The following is a 22467-nucleotide window of genomic DNA, read 5'->3' as shown; positions in this document are numbered from 1 at the left end:
GGTGTTCGGTAAACTTAGTGCGATATAAATAAGTGAATTACAGAGAGACTAAATCATCTTGGAGGAGACTACTAACTCAGTGAGAGCTTTATTAGTGGACTGTTTAGCATAGGGTGAATTTAAAATAGAATAAAAAAAATAACAGTAAAAAAACCAGACCTTAAAGTAAATTGTAATAAAAATATTTCCTACCTTGTCATTTCTCGTTGCACAAGCTGGAGCAGGCCTGCTATTTTTCGTACTGCTATTGCTGAGTAGTATAAAGTATAAATCACTCGCGAGGACTATATTGAGTTTCTATACACTTTTCGGAATGATTGTAAGTGACTGTTAACCAAGAGAGTTGGTTGGCGAATTGTCTTTTTAAAATGAGGCGAGTAGGCAGGTAATTACATACAAAAAACTTTAAGGTTTTTACTTGAAAATAATGATAAAAATTAATACATACTCACTGAATTAGGTATTGGCCTACTCGTATATACGGGGTGTCCCATAATATTGAAAAGAAAATGAATTAAAATATTCTTTACAAAAACAAGAAAATTAAAAATTGTTATTCCTACTTATGTGGACGAACCACAACCGCCCACCACAATACGCAGTATTGTTACGGCTCAAAAGGCAAAGGACATAATTTTACTATAGAGCGTTTATATATACCACTATTAGTTTTCACTGTGGCCACTCTAACTATACCATCAGATCCAGGATGAACCTCAATTATACGGCCCAAAGGCCATTGTAGCGGGGGAATATTATTTTGGCGGATTACCACTAAGGTACCTAGTTGGACGTTTGGAGACGGAGAATTCCATTTAGCCCTTTGATGAAGAGTTTGGAGGTACTCCTTAGACCACCGTTCCCAAATCTGTTGGTGCAACTTATTTAATAATTGCCAACGATTCAACCGATTGTGCGGAACATCGAGCAACGTTTCTTCGGGCGGAGCACTCAAAGGCTCCATGGTCAAAAAATGTCCTGGAGTTAACGCACTAAGATCGTTTGGGTCTGAACTTAACGGGCATATTGGCCTCGAATTCATGATGGCCTCAATTTGAGAAAAAATAGTATATAACTCTTCAAAAGTTAGTACTTGTTCTCCAATTGTGCGAATTAAATGACCCTTTACCGTCTTAATATTAGATTCCCATAAACCTCCAAAGTGTGGAGAAGAAGGGGGAATGAGATGCCATTGAATAGATTCATGAGAAGCAGCTTGTGATGCCAATCTGTTAAGTTCTGCTCTGGCTCCAACAAAGTTAGTGCCATTGTCACTATAAACATGTTGACATCGGCCTCTACGACTGACAAATCGCTTAAACGCAGCTAAAAACGCGTCAGTGGATAAATCAGATACGAGCTCTAAATGAAGAGCTTTTGTTGAGAAACAAATAAAAAGCGACAAATACGCTTTAAGAGTTTGAGACTTTCGAAGTTTGGAAGCTCTTATAGGAAAAGGGCCCGCAAAATCAACTCCAACATTACTGAAAGGTTTTAGTTGAGATATTCGAGCTAGCGGTAGATTTCCCATTAACGGAACTGGGGACAAAGGATTCACCTTAAAACATTTAACACATTTAGACAGTACTCTACGAATGGCTCGTTTGGAAGATATAATCCAAAAACGCTGAGAAATTAGGTATTGAACAGTTTGAAGCCCGGCGTGTAGATATTGCAGATGAGTAGATTCAATAATCATATCAGTTAATTTACAACTGTTAGGAAGTAATGCCGGAAATTTGCGATCATACGAAATGGGCGCATTAGCTAGGCGACTACCTACACGTAGAATTCCCTTTGCATCGATAAAAGGTGAAAGCTTTCTTAAATTTTTTGGAAGCAGCTGTTTATCTTGGATAAAATTTATTAAAGTATTAAAAAAGATCTGCTGTGTTCGTTTAACAAAAACCAGTAAGGAGTTATGTTGCTCCAATAAACTTAAACAACCTATTTCCAGATTACCATATCGGTTTTTGGTTACATAATGGAAAAAACGAATAATGTAACACAAACATCGAACACACCTATTTAAAGACGAATGACGATCCAATAAAATATCTAAAAAATTATTGGGAATTTCAGCAATCAATGCGACAGTCCGCACTTCCAAATTTACATTAGTAGACTCCTTTGAATTAAGTTCAAAGAACGTTAGCGGATCAGATTGTAAGAAGGTTGGCCCCGCCCACCATTTGGAACAGTTAATTAACTCAGAGGGTAAGCAACCCCTTGAACCAATGTCAGCAGGATTTTCTTCAGAAGGAACATAGTGCCAACATGAAGAAGTTACTCGTTCCTGCACATAAGCTACTCTATTGCTCACAAAAGTTTTCCACTGATGAGGGGAAGATTGTAACCAACGTAATGTAACAGCAGAATCAGAATAACAGTATATTTCCTTGATTTCTACTTTATCTTTAATAACAGAAGAAACAAAGGAGACTAGTCGAGCCACTAAAACCGCAGCAGACAATTCTAATCTGGGAATAGTAAGTCCCTTATTAATGGGTGCGACCTTAGATTTAGCTATAACAAAAGAAACAAAAGGTTGGCCTGAAGGTGATAAGCATCGAAAGTACAAGACAGCGCAGTAACCTTTCTCGCTAGCGTCACCAAAACAGTGAACTTCTAAGCGTAAAATATCGTCAATTAATAAACGACGAGGTAAATTTAATTTACTCAAATATGCTACATCATCAATGTATTTTTTCCACAAACGGATAATTTCTTTTGATGGAGCATCATCCCAACCAATCTTTTGAGTCCATATTCTTTGAATAAGGTGTTTAATTAGAAATGTTATTGGAGATAAAAATCCAAGAGGATCAAATATTTTTGCTAAATTGGACAAAAGATGACGTTTTGTACAAGAAGAGTCTAAAACTTGAACTTTAAAAGCAAATGTATCCGAAGAAGCGTCCCATTCCAACCCTAATACTTTAAGTGTTTTGGACGAAATATCATCATTAAATGTAAGAGGTTTTATTGCTAAATCTGATACAGCTAATCCTTTCAATAAATCGGGTACATTACTGGACCATTTTTTCAACTCAAAACCTCCTTTGGCAAGTAAGGCAATAAGTTCGTCTCTTAGTGCTAAGGCATTTTCGAAACTAGGACAGGAAGAAATGATATCATCAACGTAGGTTCCAGTTTTAAGTGCCTCGGCTGCTAGAGGAAACGAATCCCCGTCATCATTAGCCAACTGATGTAGACATCTAATAGCAAGATAAGGAGAACAAGAGAGACCATAAACAACTCTGTTGATACGAAGATCTCGAACAGGTTCAGAATTATTAGAACGCCAAAGTACTCTTTGATAATCTGTTTGAGTAGGATTAATTAAAATTTGCCTATACATTTTAGAAATATCGGCCGTAATTACATAACCATGCAATCGAAAATTAATCAAAATTGTACAGATGTCAGTCTGAAGCTTAGGACCAGTGAATAATTTGTCATTGAGTGAGGGTTGATTTGGAAGATGCCCGGAACCATTAAAAACGACCCTTAATTTACTTGTTAGACTTTCAGGTCTTAAAACACAATGATGCGATAAATAGTAAACATAAGGTGAATCGAAGTTATTCAATGGGACAGGTTCCATGTGACCGAGCTCAACAAATTCCTTCATAAAGGTGCGGTATTGGTCATAAAGTTCAGGAGATTTTTGAAGCCTTCTTTCTAATGAATAAAACCTACTAAGAGCAAGTGATCTAATATTAGGAAAGACAGGATTTTCTTCCTTAAAAGGTAGATCTACTACAAAGCGTCCTGATTGTTCACGCTTATAAGTATTCATAAACATATTTTCCACTTTAGCGTCATCAGGAGCTAAGCAAAAAACTTCAGGGACTGCTTCTAATTCCCAGAATTTCTTTATTTGCTGATCCAAAGAAACCGTATCTTCAACTTGGCAAAATAAAGAAGTAAGAGTAGGTGCCTTTGAAATATTTACTTTTCCCATAAGCACATAGCCAAATATAGTATTAATTGCATCAGGTTGATCTTGATTGCCGTAAATACGTCCATCCAAAAGAATTGTAGAGAATACATCAGCTCCTAAAAGAATGTCGATGGATCCTCTACGAAAGAAGTTATCATCTGCTAACTTTAAATTAGCAATATGGGGCCAAGTATTAACTTCTAAATTACATAAAGGCTGATCCTCACATATTTTTGTCAAGACTAACGCATCGGTTGTCAAAATAGGAGAAGATTTACGTACTGGTTTAAAAGAAATGGTAACCCCACCTAAATTAGTGGTCGACTGCATAGAACCTAATCCTTGGATGTTAGCTGAAGTTTTCATGGGACGTAAACCTAAACGCCTAAGGGTCTTTTGACAGATGAAGGACGTCATGCTTCCCGAATCTAACAGACACCTAACAGGTTGGTAGTTACCGTGACAATCAAGCACCTCAATACATGCAGTGGAAAGCAAAGTACTTTTATCAGCGGAAGAAAAACACACAGAAACGGATGATCCAGTCGTTGAATTTAAAGTGGATGCCGCCGAATCTTGAACATTCTCTTCTTTCTTAGAAGAGGAGAAGCAAAGGAGTGTATGATGTTTTTTATGGCACGAGTGACAAGTCCATGTAGATTTGCATAGGCTAGAACGATGTGATCCAAGACAGTTAATACACATCTTGTTCTTTTTTATTAATTGAAATCGATCTACAGGAGATTTTGCCAAAAAAACGGAGCATTTATAAATGGCATGGGTATCATTAGTTTTACAGATAGAACATTTTGGTTCAGGTTCTGTTTGAGCAAGCAATGATGTAGATTTGGAAGAATTAGGTTTTTTAGAAAAGTTAGATTTTGGTTTAGTGTGAAAATCAATATTATCTAAAGCGAGACAACTTTGATTTAAAAAATCAATCAGTTTTTTATAGCTTGGGATGGTTGAATTATTATGAAAAAGCTCAAAACGTGTTACTAAAGAAACAGTTAATCGTTTTAAAATCATTTGAACAAGTATAAAATCCCAATGTACTGTGGGTAGTCCTAGCTTATTTAGAGATGCCACATTTTTCGAAAATGTATCTAACAACTTGCGTAGTTCTTTTGGATCTTCTGAAGTCAGTTGTGGTGAACTTTCAAGGTTATTCCATAAATTGGCAGCGATTACCCTAACATTATTAAACCTTTCACAAAGCAGATCATAGGCAATTGGATAATTGTTTGCTGTGATGTCAATATGATCCACAGCATCGCGCGCTGCACCCTTTAAACACGATAGTAACAAATTAAATTTGTCAATTGGTTGTAAGTAAGTAAGAGTATGAACGCGAGCATCAAACTGATCTATAAAACTTCTAAATTCAGTTATTTTTCCACTGAAAGATGGCAATTCCGGTTTCGGTAAATTAAAATAATTTATAGATAAAGGATTTTGAGACTGTGAAGTTGATGTAGTTTGCTGACTTGATGTTGAAGATTTTCTAAAGGCTTGCACGTATGTTAATTTAATTTTATAATATAATTTGTCAAAATTACTACGGCAACCATCTTCGACTTTAAATAGCGCGTCCTCATTATCTTGCTCAGAAACTAACATAATTATTTTATTATGAAGATCATAAAAATTGTCACGAATTTTTTCCAATCCTTCATACATAACTTCCAAAACCGGGTAAAAATTCTTATCGTCAGCAGCTACCTTTAAAGCAACAGCATGAATTTCAGTCATTTGTTGCACTTCAACTTGTCTTAAAGATTGATATTTTTTAATTTTATCTGCCATTTTGTAAATTTAAATGTAGAAATAATAAATTTAGAAAAATATGAAATTAGCGTTAGGAAATAAAATAGGTTCACCACACGAAAATTAATAAAATACAACCGAACTTTGTGCTAATAAAATAGAAAACTATGTCCTCTGCTATTTGAATATTTATAGACAAAAAATAATTATAAAACATAAACCCTTTAAATAAAAATTACTGTGTAAAATAAACACACAGTTTCATCTATAATAGAGTCAACCTGTATAATAATTATTATAACAAAATTTGTCTATTGGCCGACGTTGACAATTTAATAATAATTACTTTTACATTAATGTGTTCCTTTTTTACTTAAAAAACAACATTAACTGAGGTATAGGTACCACTAACGATCGGCACAAACAAAAAACCAATGTACTAATTGATACGTGATTTTAATTTTGTAAAGAATATTTTATCGCCTTATGTTAAAGAATAACAAAAAATAAAGTCAAAGGAAATGCGGTTAAATAACCTGAATTTGATTCTGATCTTTGTAAATTAGCAAAGTATGACAATAAAATCAAACAATTCAGGTTTAAAAGAAACTTTCCCCGACTATATTACCCTCTTAGAAAAATGAAAAATGCAAGAAAAAAATATAGAAAATGGATCTATCAGGCTCGTAACGGATCAATAAATCATCTTGGAGGAGACTACTAACTCAGTGAGAGCTTTATTAGTGGACTGTTTAGCATAGGGTGAATTTAAAATAGAATAAAAAAAATAACAGTAAAAAAACCAGACCTTAAAGTAAATTGTAATAAAAATATTTCCTACCTTGTCATTTCTCGTTGCACAAGCTGGAGCAGGCCTGCTATTTTTCGTACTGCTATTGCTGAGTAGTATAAAGTATAAATCACTCGCGAGGACTATATTGAGTTTCTATACACTTTTCGGAATGATTGTAAGTGACTGTTAACCAAGAGAGTTGGTTGGCGAATTGTCTTTTTAAAATGAGGCGAGTAGGCAGGTAATTACATACAAAAAACTTTAAGGTTTTTACTTGAAAATAATGATAAAAATTAATACATACTCACTGAATTAGGTATTGGCCTACTCGTATATACGGGGTGTCCCATAATATTGAAAAGAAAATGAATTAAAATATTCTTTACAAAAACAAGAAAATTAAAAATTGTTATTCCTACTTATGTGGACGAACCAGAGACTTTAAAAGACTTTTGAACTTTATTCGTCGGGAATAACCGGAGTGCGTTAATTGTTCGGTATTCGGAAAGACTTTAAAAGACTTTTGGACTTTATTCGTCGGGAATAGTTAAAGTGCGTTGATTGTTCGGTATTCGGAAAGACATTTTGGAAAGTACGTGTGTGCCGACCAAAGATGTTGCTACGAGAACTTACAGTAAAACAGCTCCGTGAACAGCTAGAGGAACGGGATCTGGACAGCAGTGGGCTCAAGATAGTCCTACAAGCACGACTCGAGGAAGTCCTAACGAAGAACGGAGATGATCCAGAGACGTTCCACTTCCAGTCAGCAGAACAAGCAATCTTATCGAAATTAAAAACTGTTTCTGAAACGATTGATGATACTTCTAAGTTAAGCAACGAGAAATTTGAAAGTGTTTCTCAAAAGATCGATGAAACTTCTAGACAGAACAACGAGAAATTTGAAAGTGTTTCTCAAAAGATCGATGAAACTTCTAGAAAAAGCGACGAGAAACTTGAAGAAGTTAGTAAAAAAAACAATGAGAAATTCGAAACCATTTCTCAAAAGATCGATGAAACTTCTAGAAAAAGCGATGAGAAATTTGAAAGTGTTTCTCAAGTAATAAAAGACGTTTGTAGACAGACCGACGAGAAATTTGAAGAAGTTTCCAGAACATTCGATAAGATACAGAAAAGTGTAGACGACAATAAAGAAATGCTAGAAGAGAAGATCAAACAACTAGAGAGCATGATAACTGATACAAAAGTACAACCATCAGTTAATGCAGTAGCTTTAGATCTTGTAGTGAAGGATGAAACACCGAGAGACGAAACATCGCATCATATGAGATTTAAATTACCACCATTCGATGGGAAGTCCTCTTGGTCCATATACCTTAGACAATTCGAAGCTATTGCGACCGCCAACCATTGGACCGAACAAGAAAAGGCTGTTTCCTTGACTGCTGCTTTGCGAGGTGATGCTGCAGATATATTAAGATCAATTCCTAAGGGTCAAGAAAAATGTTACCAGACCTTGTTCACTCGTCTAGAAAAACGCTATGGAGATGCCCATCTACAACAAGTATACAAAGCACAACTGAGAAATAGAAGTCAACGAGCAAGTGAGAATCTGCAAGAATTTGAAGCAGATGTGGCTCGTGTGGTGCGGTTGGCTTATCCGGAGGTGCCAGACAGCGTTTTAGAAGAAATTGCAGTAGATACCTTCGTCAATGGGCTGAAAGATAATGAACTACAGAAAGCTTTACGACTAGCAAGACCGAAAGTTTTAGATGAAGCACTTGCTATTGCCTTGGAACACGAAGCAGCTAGCCAAGCTTCACGAAACAATCGAGTAATAACCGTGGAAAAAGGCGATAAGAGAAAAGATGAACGTTTGGTGGAAATGGTACGGAGGGTGATTCGTGACACGATGCCGAAGAGACGCATGAAGAGGGCTGGAAGAGTTGGTTCAAATACAGATGCTTCCTCGATACGGCCATGCAGTGAAAGTTGTAATCACCGGCTTAAAGTAGATGAACAGCTTTGCCCTGTGAGACGAACTACCGTCGTTAATGAGCAATGGCAGCCACAACAGTTACAAGAAGCCCAAGAAGACGATCCATGTATAAAAAGAGTATTGGATTGGATGCGTCGAGGTGAGAGACCTAGTTGGCAAAACATTAGTGCATGTAGTCCGGAAGTCAAGGCCTACTGGAGCCAATGGAATTGCCTGATACTAAAAGATGATCTTCTGTACAGAACCTTTGAGAACGATGATGGTACAGAATCTAAGCTTCAGTTGATTGTACCTAAAAGTAAAGTGTCAGAAGTATTGCGTCAGTTGCATGACGGTACATCAGGTGGACACTTTGGTATTACGAAGACTCTGCAAAAGGTTCGAGAACGGTTCTATTGGGTGAACTGTAAAGATGATGTAAGAAGATGGTGCCAGAAATGTGAACTGTGTGCATCCGGTAATGGTCCAGTTGGTAAAAAGAGAGCACCCATGAGACAGTACAATGTTGGAAGTCCTATGGAAAGAGTAGCAATCGACATTGCAGGTCCATTTCCAGAAACCGATGCTGGAAATAAATACATTCTGGTAGCCATGGACTATTTGACGAAATGGACCGAGGCCTATGCATTACCGAATCAAGAAGCTGCTACCGTTGCAGAGGTACTTGTTAAAGAATTCTTCAGCCGATTTGGTGTTCCCTTGGAGATCCACTCCGACCAAGGGCGAAACTTTGAGTCAGCTCTTTTCCAAAACGTTTGTAAATTGATTGGTGCCAATAAGACCAGAACAACACCCCTGCATCCTCAATCAGATGGAATGGTCGAGAGGATGAACCGAACGATGGGTAAACACTTGTCCAAAGTTGTATCTGAACATCAGCGAGATTGGGACCAACACATTCATTTATTCCTGATGGCCTACCGCTCGGCCGTAAATGAAACTACAGGTCAAACTCCAACCTGCCTGATGTTGGGTCGTGAAGTTCGTTTGCCCTGCGACCTAGAGTTTGGCTGCAGACCTTCCGAGGAACATGTTGCAGGCGAAGAATACGTCGACCGCCTGAAGTTACGAATGAACAACATTCATGAATTTGCCCGACAACACATCCAGATAGCCAGTGACAGAATGAAAGATCAATATGATTCTCGATGCAAGAATGAAAGCTTCGAAATAGGTGATCTTGTCTGGCTTTATAATCCACAACGTCGTCGAGGCCTGTGTCCTAAACTGCAAAGACAATGGGAAGGTCCGTATGAAGTTAAGAAGAAAATAAATGACGTAATATACAGAATTAAGAAGTTACCAAACGGTAAACCAAAAGTTATTCACATAAATCGTCTTGCACCATATGCTGGCTCAAATGAAACAGAGGAAGCCCGAGTCCTCCAACAGGAGATGAAAGATGCACCACAGCCAAGTTTTAAGGAATTTATGTCAAATTACGCAGAAAGAAAGAGTGCTAGATTCGGCGTGACCACAGAAGTTCAGCAAGATCTGTTTGGTGTTCCAGAAAACGTCTCTCTAGCCCACTGTGTTGCACAAGACCTCGAGATGACTAAAGGAATCTCGTCCGTATTCAATAGAAAGTTCGGCCGCCTGGACGAGTTAAGGAATCAACAACCTAAAATTGGAAGAGTATTGCGATTGGAAGATGGTCCTCGATCTTTGCTGTATATAGTGACCAGGAAGTCTTATACGGACACGCCAAGCTACGAGAACATATGGCGTGCTCTAAGTAATTTGAAGAAAATCGTGTGTAATTATGACATCAAAGATTTGGCTTTACCAAAAATAGGCCATGCAGTAGAAAATCTGGATTGGAAGATTGTGAGAAGCATGCTTGAAGTGGTCTTCAGAGGAACTGGTGTACAAATCACTGTGTGTTGCATGAACCCGAAGATGTCGTACCCTTCAAAGACAGTAGACTGTTATTTCTTCTTGAAGGGTGTATGCAGAGCTGGAGAGTCGTGTAGATTCCGCCATCCTGGGCCTTCATTTAGAGTTGCTGATCGAGACGCTCAGATCTTAAGAGGGGAGCAGTGTAGCGGAAGAGAAATCTTGGCCGATCCCCGTATAACAGTAAACACCTCGAGAATGACGTAATCGGATGTGCTAGGCCTCGCCGGAGAATTCTGGAAGGTACGTCACGTAGGCGGAACAAGCCGATTGCTCGAGATGGGAGTCGATTGTTCCAGAATAACAACTGGGTATAAATACGGGCATATTTTGTGAATAAGTTTAGTGTATAAGATAAATTCGTCTGTAACTTATATAAATAAAGTCGTATATAAATTACGAACCGCTAGTTTTATTGTAATTAGAAGTAATTACACTAATCACGCTACAATATGGTCAATTCATAGTATAATAGTGAGTTTATTCAGAATGTGATGTAACAAAGATTTGTTAATGTTTATTAGATGATATTTATATCTTTGCCAATGATGTCATTCCAAATAACTAACAAGTTTAATGCATATAGTACAATATTTGTTTAATTTCACCTGCAATTTAGCTAGTTGGTGTAAAAAAATTATTATATAATATGGATTAGATCATTGTATATTTTTATTTACATATTATGAATTATGAACATTTACTCCAGTGGACATATCATTGAATATTATAATATCTAGGATTCTTTTTATTTATTTATTTTAAACTTTACAAACACTATAAACTAATAGTAATTACATTAGTAAATAGCCCAATAAATGACCGTTTTGGAGTGTAAATTTCAGGGGCAACTCCGAATTGCATGAAAATTTGGATTTAGGTTCTACTTTCCCTCCACTTCAAAGTTGAATTTGTGCCTTTGGTTGCTTTTACTTGGGGGGTGACAGGCACCCTTCTCCCGGGGTGAAAAACGCGTGTCTAAAATAAGTCAGGAAATAGATAAACTGACAGATTATAAGCAACTTTCGTTCTATAAACTTTTTTACGTAAGTCAATACTTTTCGAGTTATTCGCAATTGAAAATGTTGATTTTTCGACAAAAAAACTACGTTTTCAGACGGTTTTTCGCAAATAACTCAAAAAGTAAATATTTTATCGAAAAAAATATTCCTATTAAAACTGTAGCTTATAAAAAAACGAAAAAAATGTTGTATCAGTAAAGTCTATAAATTGAGTAAAAGCAAAGTTGTGGCTCATGGTAAATACGTTCTTATTCTTCTAATTCCAAATAAAATATTTCAACGCGAAATCACCGAAAAATTAAGCACTTTTCGGGAAAAGCTTATTAACATTTTTAAAGCATCTAAAAAAAGCTTTACATTTGTTTTTTACAAAATTTTCTAGCATAAAAAATAACCTAGTTACACTGAAAAAAAAAGATGGCCCCTTTTTTTTGGTAAAAAAATCGTGAAAACCTATATTTATCACCCTAAATAAAATTAATCGTTAACACTTTACCATTTATTTTAACTGTATGTGTATTGTTTATATGATCTATTAGTTTGATTGGTTTAAAGTGCATATATTTGAAAAAAATTGGGGTTATGGTAAAAAAAATTTTTCTAAAAATTTTTGAAAAATTTACTTTTTTCAAAATAACTGAGAAAGTATTAGTGATAAGAAAAATCTTAAATAGTAAAGAAATGTAGGTTTTGCTATTATAAATATGATAGTTTTATTTTGTTTTTCCGTGAGACAAGAATTGGTTAAGATATGGCTGTTCAAAATTTTCATACACCCGTGATTATAGTGACCCGTTCAAGCTTTTTCAACTATAACCCTTTCAAAAATAAGCACTTTAAAACGGCGAGATCGACAGATCATATAAAAAATAGATAAGTAAGTAAATTGTTTGTAAAGCGGTAGTGATTAATTTCATTTGGGGAGCTAAACACGGGGGGATTTTCATGATTTGTTTAGCAAAAAAAGCCAACTTTATTTTGAGCGTAACTCGCTTATTTTTAATGCTAGAAACTTTTGTAAACAATTAAAATAAAGCATTCTATAAACACTTTAAAAAAGTTCGAAAGGGTTTTTCCCGAAAAGTGATTAATTTTTCGGTGATTTCACCTTGAAATATTCGATTTGGAATTAGACGAATATGAGTGTATTTTCATGAGCAACAACTTTGTTTTTACTTGATTGATAGACTTTACTGATACACCATTTTTTTTTCGGTTTTTTATAAGCTACACTTTTGCTAAGGATATCTTTTTTGATTAAATATTTACTTTTTGAGTTATTTGCGAAAAACCGTCTGAAAACGTAGTTTTTTTGTCGAAAAATACACATTTTTAATCGCAGATAACTCGAAAAGTATTGACTTACATAATAAACATTATATAACAAAAAATGCTTAAAATCAGTCAATTTATCCATTTGCGGTCTTATCTTGAACGTATGTTTTTTTCACCCCCTAGAAGGGGTGACTGTCACCCCCCAAGTAAAAGCAACCAACGGCACAATTTCAACTTTGAAGTGGAGGATAAGTAGAACCTAAATCCAAATGTTCAAATAGTTCATTTACTGGGCTAAAAGTAAATTTGCTTTTTATACCCCTTCTGAAAATGGGTGATTGTATTTACATAAATTCAATAGGGAACTTGCACATTTTTTTTTATTACATAATATTGTTCAGTTTTGTTTAAAAATGAGAAAAATGAAATTTTTTTTGGAAGTATAAGTTTAAAGTCTTCTGTATTTTAAAATAGTTCAAACGACCCGTGACGTCACATGTCACATAGTTTAACTTGGTTATATTTATATTTATGGTTATATTTAGGTGTAGGTATTCTTTTCTTCTTCTTTAGTTTATTGTTCATTTCATTTTCATTTAAATAATATTTTCAGGAAATTTAAGTTACTTAAAGTATAATCATTTGTTTAACAATATTTAACAATTATTTAATACTTAGTTTAGTATTTGTGTTATAGTTAGGATACTTTATTTTTGTTAAATGGGGACATCCCGTAATAAATAAATAAATAAAAATAATCCCCCGCTTTGCGTCGTTCGGCAAACTGCAGTCGCAGGCGGAAAAGTATGACTTTCTGCACTTGTTAGGAAAATAACTATATACTTGTGCCTCGTAAATAAAACATTTTCGATCTAAGTTTTTGGGAATAAATATTTAAATTTATTGTATTTGTGCACAGATAATTTTGGTTTGAATTTTATAAACACAGTTAAAAGAAGCAAAATAAATAAAACTCTACATTGATAACAGCTGAGAAACTGTTATCAGACAAAGTTGAAACCTTACACTTTGAAATTTATATATTTCAAGACCAAAGGTCATGTAACAATAATAAATAATAATGAAATGAATTCCACAATGTTAGTATCGATATTTAGTAGAGCTTGATGATTATGCATATGAAAGGAAGGCGAAAAAAAGGGAGGCCCAGGATGAGATGGTTGGATGACCTGGAAGACAACCTGAAAACCATGAATATAAGACAATGGAGGAGAAACACACAAGAGAGATCTAGGGTTATGATGCCAAACGAAGAAGACTATATGAAAGATATTTAATAATGACATGAATAAGCCAATAATTAAATCTTTAAAACACTCATAGACAAAAATATTGCATATGATATTTTGGGTCTGCTTTTGAAGTATATTTTTTTCGTTTTTAAAAGTTTTGTACTTTGTATTGCTAAATAAATTGTGCTGGACTATTCTATGTATATTCATTGCCAACTAACTTGCATATTGAAGAGCTTCAACAAAGTAGAGAAATTAATGATATACATAGTCTGATTTTGCTTGTAACAGTTAAGAGGATCGGTACGTATTTTCGGCTGCAATGCTATTCAAATGGGGATTCATTTTTTTCAAATCCTGAGAAAACTAATAAGTATTTTTGAAAAATTTAAACGCAGAATGAAAGATTACGTTATTAGCGAGGGCCGAAAGTCCCTGAGAACTTCTATAATGTTTATTTTAATAAGTTACAGGGGTGAAAAAACTAAGAGAAAATTTAGTGTGATTTTTAATTTCAAATATCTCATTCAAAATAAACTTTTTATTTATTCTAAGGGACTTTCGGCCCTCGGTAATAATTTAGTCTTTCATTCTGCGTTTAAATTTTTCAAAAATATTTATTGGTTTTTTCAGGATTTGAAAAAAATGAACACAATGCCGTGGTAATATTTTCCAAATCTGTCTTTGTCTTACAACGCACTCAACCGAATATAATATTGTCAGCATATATTGTCACTCAGACACTGACAATCAGTGACAATTTTAAATATTTGACATTGCATCGGGAATATTTTGAGAAATTGATTAAATATTATTGATATATAGTGTATTTGATAAATAATTGATTTAAGACGTGAACTTAATAAAAAGTTATTTATTGTGTATTATTTGTGGAAGATCCAAGCAGAGAATACATCAGATATATCCTGTGATCCAAGTATTTTGTTGTTAGAGATGTTCAAAATTGTAAGCGTTCCAAAATAACAACATATTATTAAAAAATCACTTTAACACTTTTCCTCTTTTCTCGATTGATTATTAGTTTTTGTTGTACAAATAAATTATTACAATCACTGAAAACATAGTTAGTGAAAAAATTATCACATTTATTAACTGAATTAATAATTTGCAATTATAAAAATAACAGTTATCCAAGAACATTCAAAAGCCATCTCTTTAAATTAATTATGACATTTTCAAGTAGAATGACATTCTAGTAATGTTTACATCACAAACCATACATACTTATAGACGTTTCACGACCATGTTAATCTTTCGGATCGAATTAACGCCATCTCTTGATTGGAATGGGAACTAAATTGACAAATTTTAGTTACGTGGGAATTTCAAATTATAAATTTTGCGGGATTTTTGATGAAATTTCACAGAAAATTAAAACAACAGAAAGACAATTCAATGTTTTATTCAATATTTTACTGAAAACTTCAAATATTCCAATTTGTTTTCAAAATGCTAAACACTACTGCCATGTGTCACGTGAAAGCACTGATGTGTAATATATGAATGAAAATTTTTGAAAGAATCTTGTAGGATGATTGTTTAGATAAACATTACCTTATAATCTTTTACAAACTTCCAAAAATATATAGGCCCGAAATGTTGATGACACACTTGTCTATTAAACTGTTTCAGGATCTATTATATTGTTTTTTTAAATGTGGAGAAACAACACGGGATAATCAATGTAAACTAAAAATTCTACTCATTAAAGACGGGTTGACATTACTAGTGAATAACGAACGTGGCTCACGCTTACATATTTTGCCCGTGCTATTGTTAGATATTTTATTATCTATTTGCAAACTCGAGCAGTGCATTTGTATCTATGCATTGCATAAATTGTTATTCACTAGTAATGTCAACCCGCCTTAAAACGCAGAGGAGGTTAATACAATTGATTAAAATTGTGATTGAACCTAATTAAAAACGTAACACCACTATAATAAAATAATTAAGCCACAAACTGTAAAATTAAAAGTAAATAACAAATTAATTTAATTGTCAATTGTCAGTTGTTAAATATGACAAGGGAATTGACTGACAGCGACATCTCTGGATTGGAATGGTAACTAATTTGCTGTCTTGACCTTGACAATTTACGTGAAACGTCTATGAGTATGTATGGTTTGTGGTTTACATATCCACACCAGTGTGAATTTTACTACACGTAATTTGCCGTGTAAAGACAGAAAAAGTAGGGATACACGTAAAATATTTGCGAATTATGTACCCATAGCCTTAATTAGAAATAGAAATACTGTTTTACAGCAACAGTGTAACAGTTTAGTATGTAGGTACTTAGTATTTAACCTCCTCTAGCTTCTAGTGATAGCCTGCATCCTTCTAGACATGCTTCGTAGAAGGTTTTGGATGGTTTCTTGTGGAAGTTGATTTCATTCCTCCTGTGTAGCAATTCTGAATTCTGTAATTGAGTGTGGAGCTGGATTTCTTGCTCACATTTGTCGTTTTAGGGTGTCCCATACACATTCTATAGGATTTGCATTAGGAATCATTGGTGGCCAGTCTAGAGACTAAATTCTAACATTCTCAAGATAAATTACTTTTAATGGGAAATAAGCCACAATTTTACCAAAATAATGATTTTATTAACGTTTCGACACCCAAGTCGGGTGTCGTTGTCAAAATACAAAATAATACTAATAAACAAAAATGTTGTTGCTTAGTAAAAAATTCTTCTAATAATTTATTTAATCTGTCTCATTTATATCGGCAATTCAGACATGTATTATACATTTTAAAGTAGAAGACTTTAAAATGATATTGCCAATATTGAAGAGTTGCGTTCCTGGGACGACTTACTGAAAGATAGTTCATTCGATTACATGAAATCAACCCAACTCAAGAATATCCGCTTATTTCCCATTAAAAGTAATTGATTCTAAAAATGCCACAAGAAAATAGCTTCAGAACAACATTCTCAAGATATTGTATGAGACTGTTTCTGTAACATGTGCATGGGTATTATCATGCTTTAGTACAAAGTTATTTATTTATTTATTTTACGGGCAAGCCCAATTCTACAAAAATACATAGTGTACAGAAAAAAAAACAATAACATAATATAATATAAAAAACAGACATACAGAAATATAAATATAATATTAGAAGTAAATATGTACTATGAAATAATATCATAAAACCAAGTTAACAAATTACAAAACCAAGTTAACAAATTACAGACGCTTCACTCAAATATTGATCCCATCTAAATTTCTTTTAAAACGACTGATGGAGTTGTCGAACAGTTGTAAATTGCAAAGGGAGTTTGCTAAATTCAAGACTCTGGGTACGAATGAAAAAAGTGAATAATTAAACCTGTGGAAAGGTACGTAAAATGTTCGCACTTGTCTAGTGGTGCGAGGTGGTACAAACAGTGCGATCTTATTAAGTAGTTGAGAACAACTGCATATACCATTTAAGATCTTGAATAATAGCAAAAGGTCCCTTTGTTTTCTCCTGCTTGCAAGAGAAGGGACCTGCAGTTGATGCTGCCATACAGCGTAATCTTGATAGGTATGAAGCTTAAAAGCAATGTAACGGAAGAAACTATTTTGGACTTGTTCAAGTTTCCTAATGTAGACCAAGTAGTGTGGGGACCACACTGAAGAACAATACTCAAGGTGAGACCTGACCAAAGAGAAGTAAAGAACTCTAATACTGGATATGTTTGTAAAATCACGAGTTGTTCTTTTTACAAAACCCAGCATTTTCATAGATGTTTGAATGACATTGATGATGTGAGTATTGAAACAAAGAGAGTTTTCCAGTGTAATCCCCAAGTCCTTGATTCTATTAACAGTGTTGAGCAATTGGCCATCAATGTAATAGTTTGATAATATTGGGTGGTGAGTACGGTTAAAGTTAATTACATGACATTTGATTGAATTAAGGTTCATACCGTTAAGTGAACACCATGCAGAGAGGTTATTCAGTTCTGATTGCAATATGGCAGCATCATAATGATTTTTTATAACTTTAAAGCACTTCAAGTCATCAGCAAATAGCAAGGCGTTACAATCGTGAAAACAGTTGGTAATATCATTAATAAATATATTAAAGAGTAATGGACCCAAATGGGACCCCTGTGGTACACCTGACTTAACTGGAAAGGTTTGTGAGTAAAAGTGGTTTACTCGAACTTGTTGAAATCTTTCGGTTAAATAACTCTGTAACCACTGCAACAAAGGTCCACTTATGCCATAGGAGCTAAGCTTTTGAATCAGGAGTTCATGATTTACTCTGTCAAAGGCCTTGGAAAAGTCAGTATAAATTGAATCAACTTGAAGTCCCTCCTCCAAGGCTTCAGACAGAAAATCAACATAGGTCAACAAACTCAGTTCAGCAGACTTACCTGTAGTAAAACCAAATTGCTGAGAGTTTAGGATCCCGGAGCTATCGAAGGTGAGGAGTTTATAGGAGTTTATGAGGAGTTTATGAGGAGAAGTTATAATACCCAATGAAGCCAGAATAAGAAAAAACATGCTCTTGAATGTTGTGTATGTACCTACCAGTCATTCGAATATTCGCCTTAATAAGCTTGGCACAACTCTCCCAACTAATGCCACCTCACACCATAATGCCACCAAAGCTAACATTATGTACAAGATTACATTCTGCAAATGTTCTCCACACCTTTTGTAGCCACATCCATCTGGCTTTCATAATTGTAACCTTGTTCCATGTGTTAAAAGAATTCTTCAATACCATAAAACATATATGTGGGATTAGATGAAGAGACGTTTACGAAGTCATGTACCTTCTTCTTCTTCTTCTAATGACTCTACAAGCCTTGCTTTGTGAGTCTTGGCCTGCTTAACACGTTACGGCCCATGGAGGTCCCTATGGACTGATATGGAAAGTTCCCCATATGCCATGAAGATCCGTAGGGACCACTACGTAATGATGAAACTGCTACTTGGCCTAGGAGGCATTTTTTCAGAATTTCAATATTTGGTCTGCTCTTAATTAACAATGTTCGCCACTACCCGATATTCATGATTTGAAGATCTCCCTCTATGTCATCTATCCATCTGTTAAAGGGCCTTCTTCTTGTTCTATTTCCTTGGGGCTTCCATCTCTGGATTACTTTTGCAGCTCGATTATCTTCGAGCAATCTTCTACAGAATGTGATCCAAAATGTATATCTGAATAGAACCAAAATGAGCTGCTATCATTGCCAGAGGAGAGAATGTTGAAACAAAATTTGTTTTGTTTCAATAAAAAGCAAATCAAATTAAAATTGTCGCTTTTCAATATTTAGCATATCAAAGGAAAATTGTTTATTTTCATTACTTTCAATAAACTTTGAAGGACAAAAATGTTGTTTTTTTAAGCCTTAAGCGATACGTTAGTAAACTATGTTACAACCGAAAATAGTTAAGGGGATAGGCACAAACTTTTGGCTCTAAACTCATAAGTATTTTTGAAAAATTTAAATACAGAATGAAAGATTACATCACTAACGAGAGTAAAAAGTCTGTGGAAACTTCTATAATGTTTATTCTAATAAGTTACAGGGATGAAAAAGAAGAGAAAATTGAGTGTGATTTTTAATTTCAAACATCTTATTCAAAAAAAACCTTTTGTTTATTCTAAGGGACTTTCTACCCTCCATAATGATGTAAGCTTTCATTCTGCATTTAAATTTTTCAAAAATATTTATTAGTTTTTCCAGGATTCGAAAAAAAATTAACACCATGTCCGTGATATTTTCCAAATTGAACATTCGCTATCTTTGTCATACAATGCACTCACTCCAACAGAATGTGGTGACAAGGACACTAAATATTTGAAACTGACAGTAGTGTATGTGTAGTAGATACTTACAGTGACAGTTTTAAAGCTTCCATACCAGTGAGAATCTTACTACACGTAATTTACCAATTTACCATGTACAGAAAGAAAAAGTAGGAATAGGGCTTTTCATCGATTATCATTTGTTTCGAGCTTCTGTCATATGTTGTATAATCTGTGTATAATATTAATAAACACGGATTATATGACATATGACATAAGCTCGAAACAAATGACTGTGAATGCAAAGCCCTATAGGAAAGAAAGTGGAACAAGATCTGAAAACACTTAAGATTACCCACTGGAAGAACAAAGCAAGGAACAGAACAGAATGGCGGAAAATTCTAGAACAAGCCAGGACCCAAAAAAAGTTGTCAAGCTACTGATGATGATAGGAGAGTAACCCTTGTTTCACACACTAAGAATTTGAAACGTGCAAGGGTTAGAATGCATGATGACATTCTAATAGTGGCTCAAGCAATCCAATGGTACCTTTCTGGTACAGTGGTATTACATGGTGGTTGAAACGTTCAGTGTAATGTGAAATTTACCATGGGATTGCTTGAGTCACCATTGGAATGTCATTGTGTGTTCTAGCGATTGCACGTTCAAATTCTTAGTGTGTGAAAGGAGTGTATGTGTCGATTCCCTCGATAAAATATTTGCGCCTAGGCTCTTAAAAAGAATAATTTCTAAAATAAATTCAAATTATGGGGTGAGTTTCATTTTATGTTCAACAGTGTATTTAATAATGACATGAACAAGACAACAATAATTATATCTTTGAAGGTCTATACAGTCGGAAAAATGAAAGAATACCCATGAACGAACATATAAAACACGCTGTATTTTTCTGTCACCGTGTCACACAAAAAATTGGCCAGCGCAAGTACATGTAATAATTATTGTTACATGTACTTGCACTGGACAATTTTCTTTGTGACACGGTGACAGGAAAATACAGCGTGTTTTATATGTTCGTTCATGGGTATTCTTTCATTTTTCCGACTGTATTTATTATTTGACATTGACCATGGCATTTGTTTAAAGTTAAAGATTTCAATTACAATAATATGTATACAAAGAGTTTTAGAATCCAGGAAATATTAGTTCCACTGCTTCTATTTAGTCATATTTTATACATTTATTGAATGATCTTAGTGCTCTAAAGTTCAGTAGTTTTATCAATATTCAGTGCCATTATATTTTTAGTCTCTACAAAAGGCCAACTTGATTTAATTCAATAAATATTTCTCCTGACATTGCAGAGCCAAATTATCTCAAGAATGTTAATAATACCAGTTTAACCTAATTTTCATAAATAGATCTCGTTCTTTACTCGCAACTGGAGTATAATCAAAGCGTGGGCGACTGTAAATAATAAACCCTTAATAGATAAAAAAGCAAACTTACGCAAAATAAATATGTTCAATCAGAAAGAACATAATTAATTGAAGTTGTCAACTCCAGCCTTAAGGAGAGCTAATATGGGTCGAGAAGGTCCGAAACAAAGACGGTACATTGCAAGAATTTTAACACAGATCCGCGCTATTTCTTCGAATGTAAAAAAATCGCACTGCTATTATACAAAATTGGGTCAAATCGTTCGAAAAAGACACTCAAAACTAGCTAGATGTTTTCACAATTTCCATTTTCTTTTTTCCAGCTCGGCCACAAACTCAGAGTTGCCAGATGCGATTTTCTAAATCCCCCACTTTTAAACTAAAATTCCCCCAAATTGAAGCTCAAATCCCCCAAATTTAAATTTTTGACGCATTTTAATAGCTTTGTTCGCGGAGACAGTCTATGACTAGTTTCTGACTCATACGCATGCGCAGTTCCGTTTTCAAGCCCTTAAAAACGGAATTGCGCATGCGAATCAGTCAGAAACCAGTCATGGACTGTCTCCGCAAACAAAGCTAATGAATTAGGAGCAGTAGTAGTATGACTAATAGACTAATACACGGTATTCTCCTTTTCATGAACATTTTTCAGTGCGTCACAAATTATAGAAAAAAAGGTAAGTCCGTGATAATACATATTTATGACATTTATTCTAACGTGACATTTTAGTTAAATCTGACAGTTGTCAAATTTTATTTTCAATTTGGAATAAAACCAAATCAATTGTGTCTATTGCATTTATAAAATGGTATTTTCTTTCATTTGTATAATCTTATAAATTGTACAGATTATATTGATAATATTATTATTTTATTTAATAAATAATTCTTTTTTGATTATGGCGCCATCTATCGACAACTAGAATAATCACCGAACTAGAATAATTACCGAAGTATTCCCAGACGTGCCTTTTTTTCTGTCACATACAATTTAATGCGTTAGAGAGAAATCGAAAAACTGTGACGCACTGAAAGATGATCATGAGAAAAAGAATAGTACTCAAATGTAGAGAACAGTAAACCAAAATTATACTACTTATCAACAGAGGGCTCTGAAATAATTCATATGTTCTATCATCTTCGATTATATGAGACTATGTACTTTCACAAATTTAATTTACCATGAGCGTTAAAATTATCCATAATTCTTCCCCCAAAAATCCCCCAACCATTAATTCTTCCCCCAAAAAATCCCCCAACCATTTCTGCTTATAAAAATTCCCCCAGACGCTTTCAAATTACCCCAAAAATGGGGGAAAATACCCCAATCTGGCAACTCTGCACAAACTTCATAAAACATGAAACACAAACACTGCCTGC

The 22467-nt window shown here is 34.4% G+C and overlaps 1 protein-coding gene across 3 annotated transcripts in view; it reads right to left on the bottom strand.

Moving 5' to 3' along the window:
* Positions 1–21535, bottom strand: part of LOC126890640 (uncharacterized) — a 98332-nt gene extending 76797 nt beyond the window's left edge. Inside the window, exon 1 of one of the 3 annotated variants that reach the window (XM_050659733.1) lies at positions 21158–21535. The gene's annotated coding sequence lies outside the window, so the exon portion shown is untranslated. The remainder of the gene's footprint in view (positions 1–21157) is intronic. The other 2 variants (XM_050659731.1, XM_050659732.1) reach the window with 2 other exon arrangements.
* Between the last annotated feature and the right edge of the window lie 932 nt (positions 21536–22467).

This window comes from Diabrotica virgifera, chromosome 8 (assembly GCF_917563875.1).
Source record: "Diabrotica virgifera virgifera chromosome 8, PGI_DIABVI_V3a".
Lineage (NCBI taxonomy): Eukaryota > Metazoa > Arthropoda > Insecta > Coleoptera > Chrysomelidae > Diabrotica > Diabrotica virgifera.
Note: the sequence above shows the minus strand (reverse complement) of the source record. Positions and strands in the feature narration are given on the sequence as shown.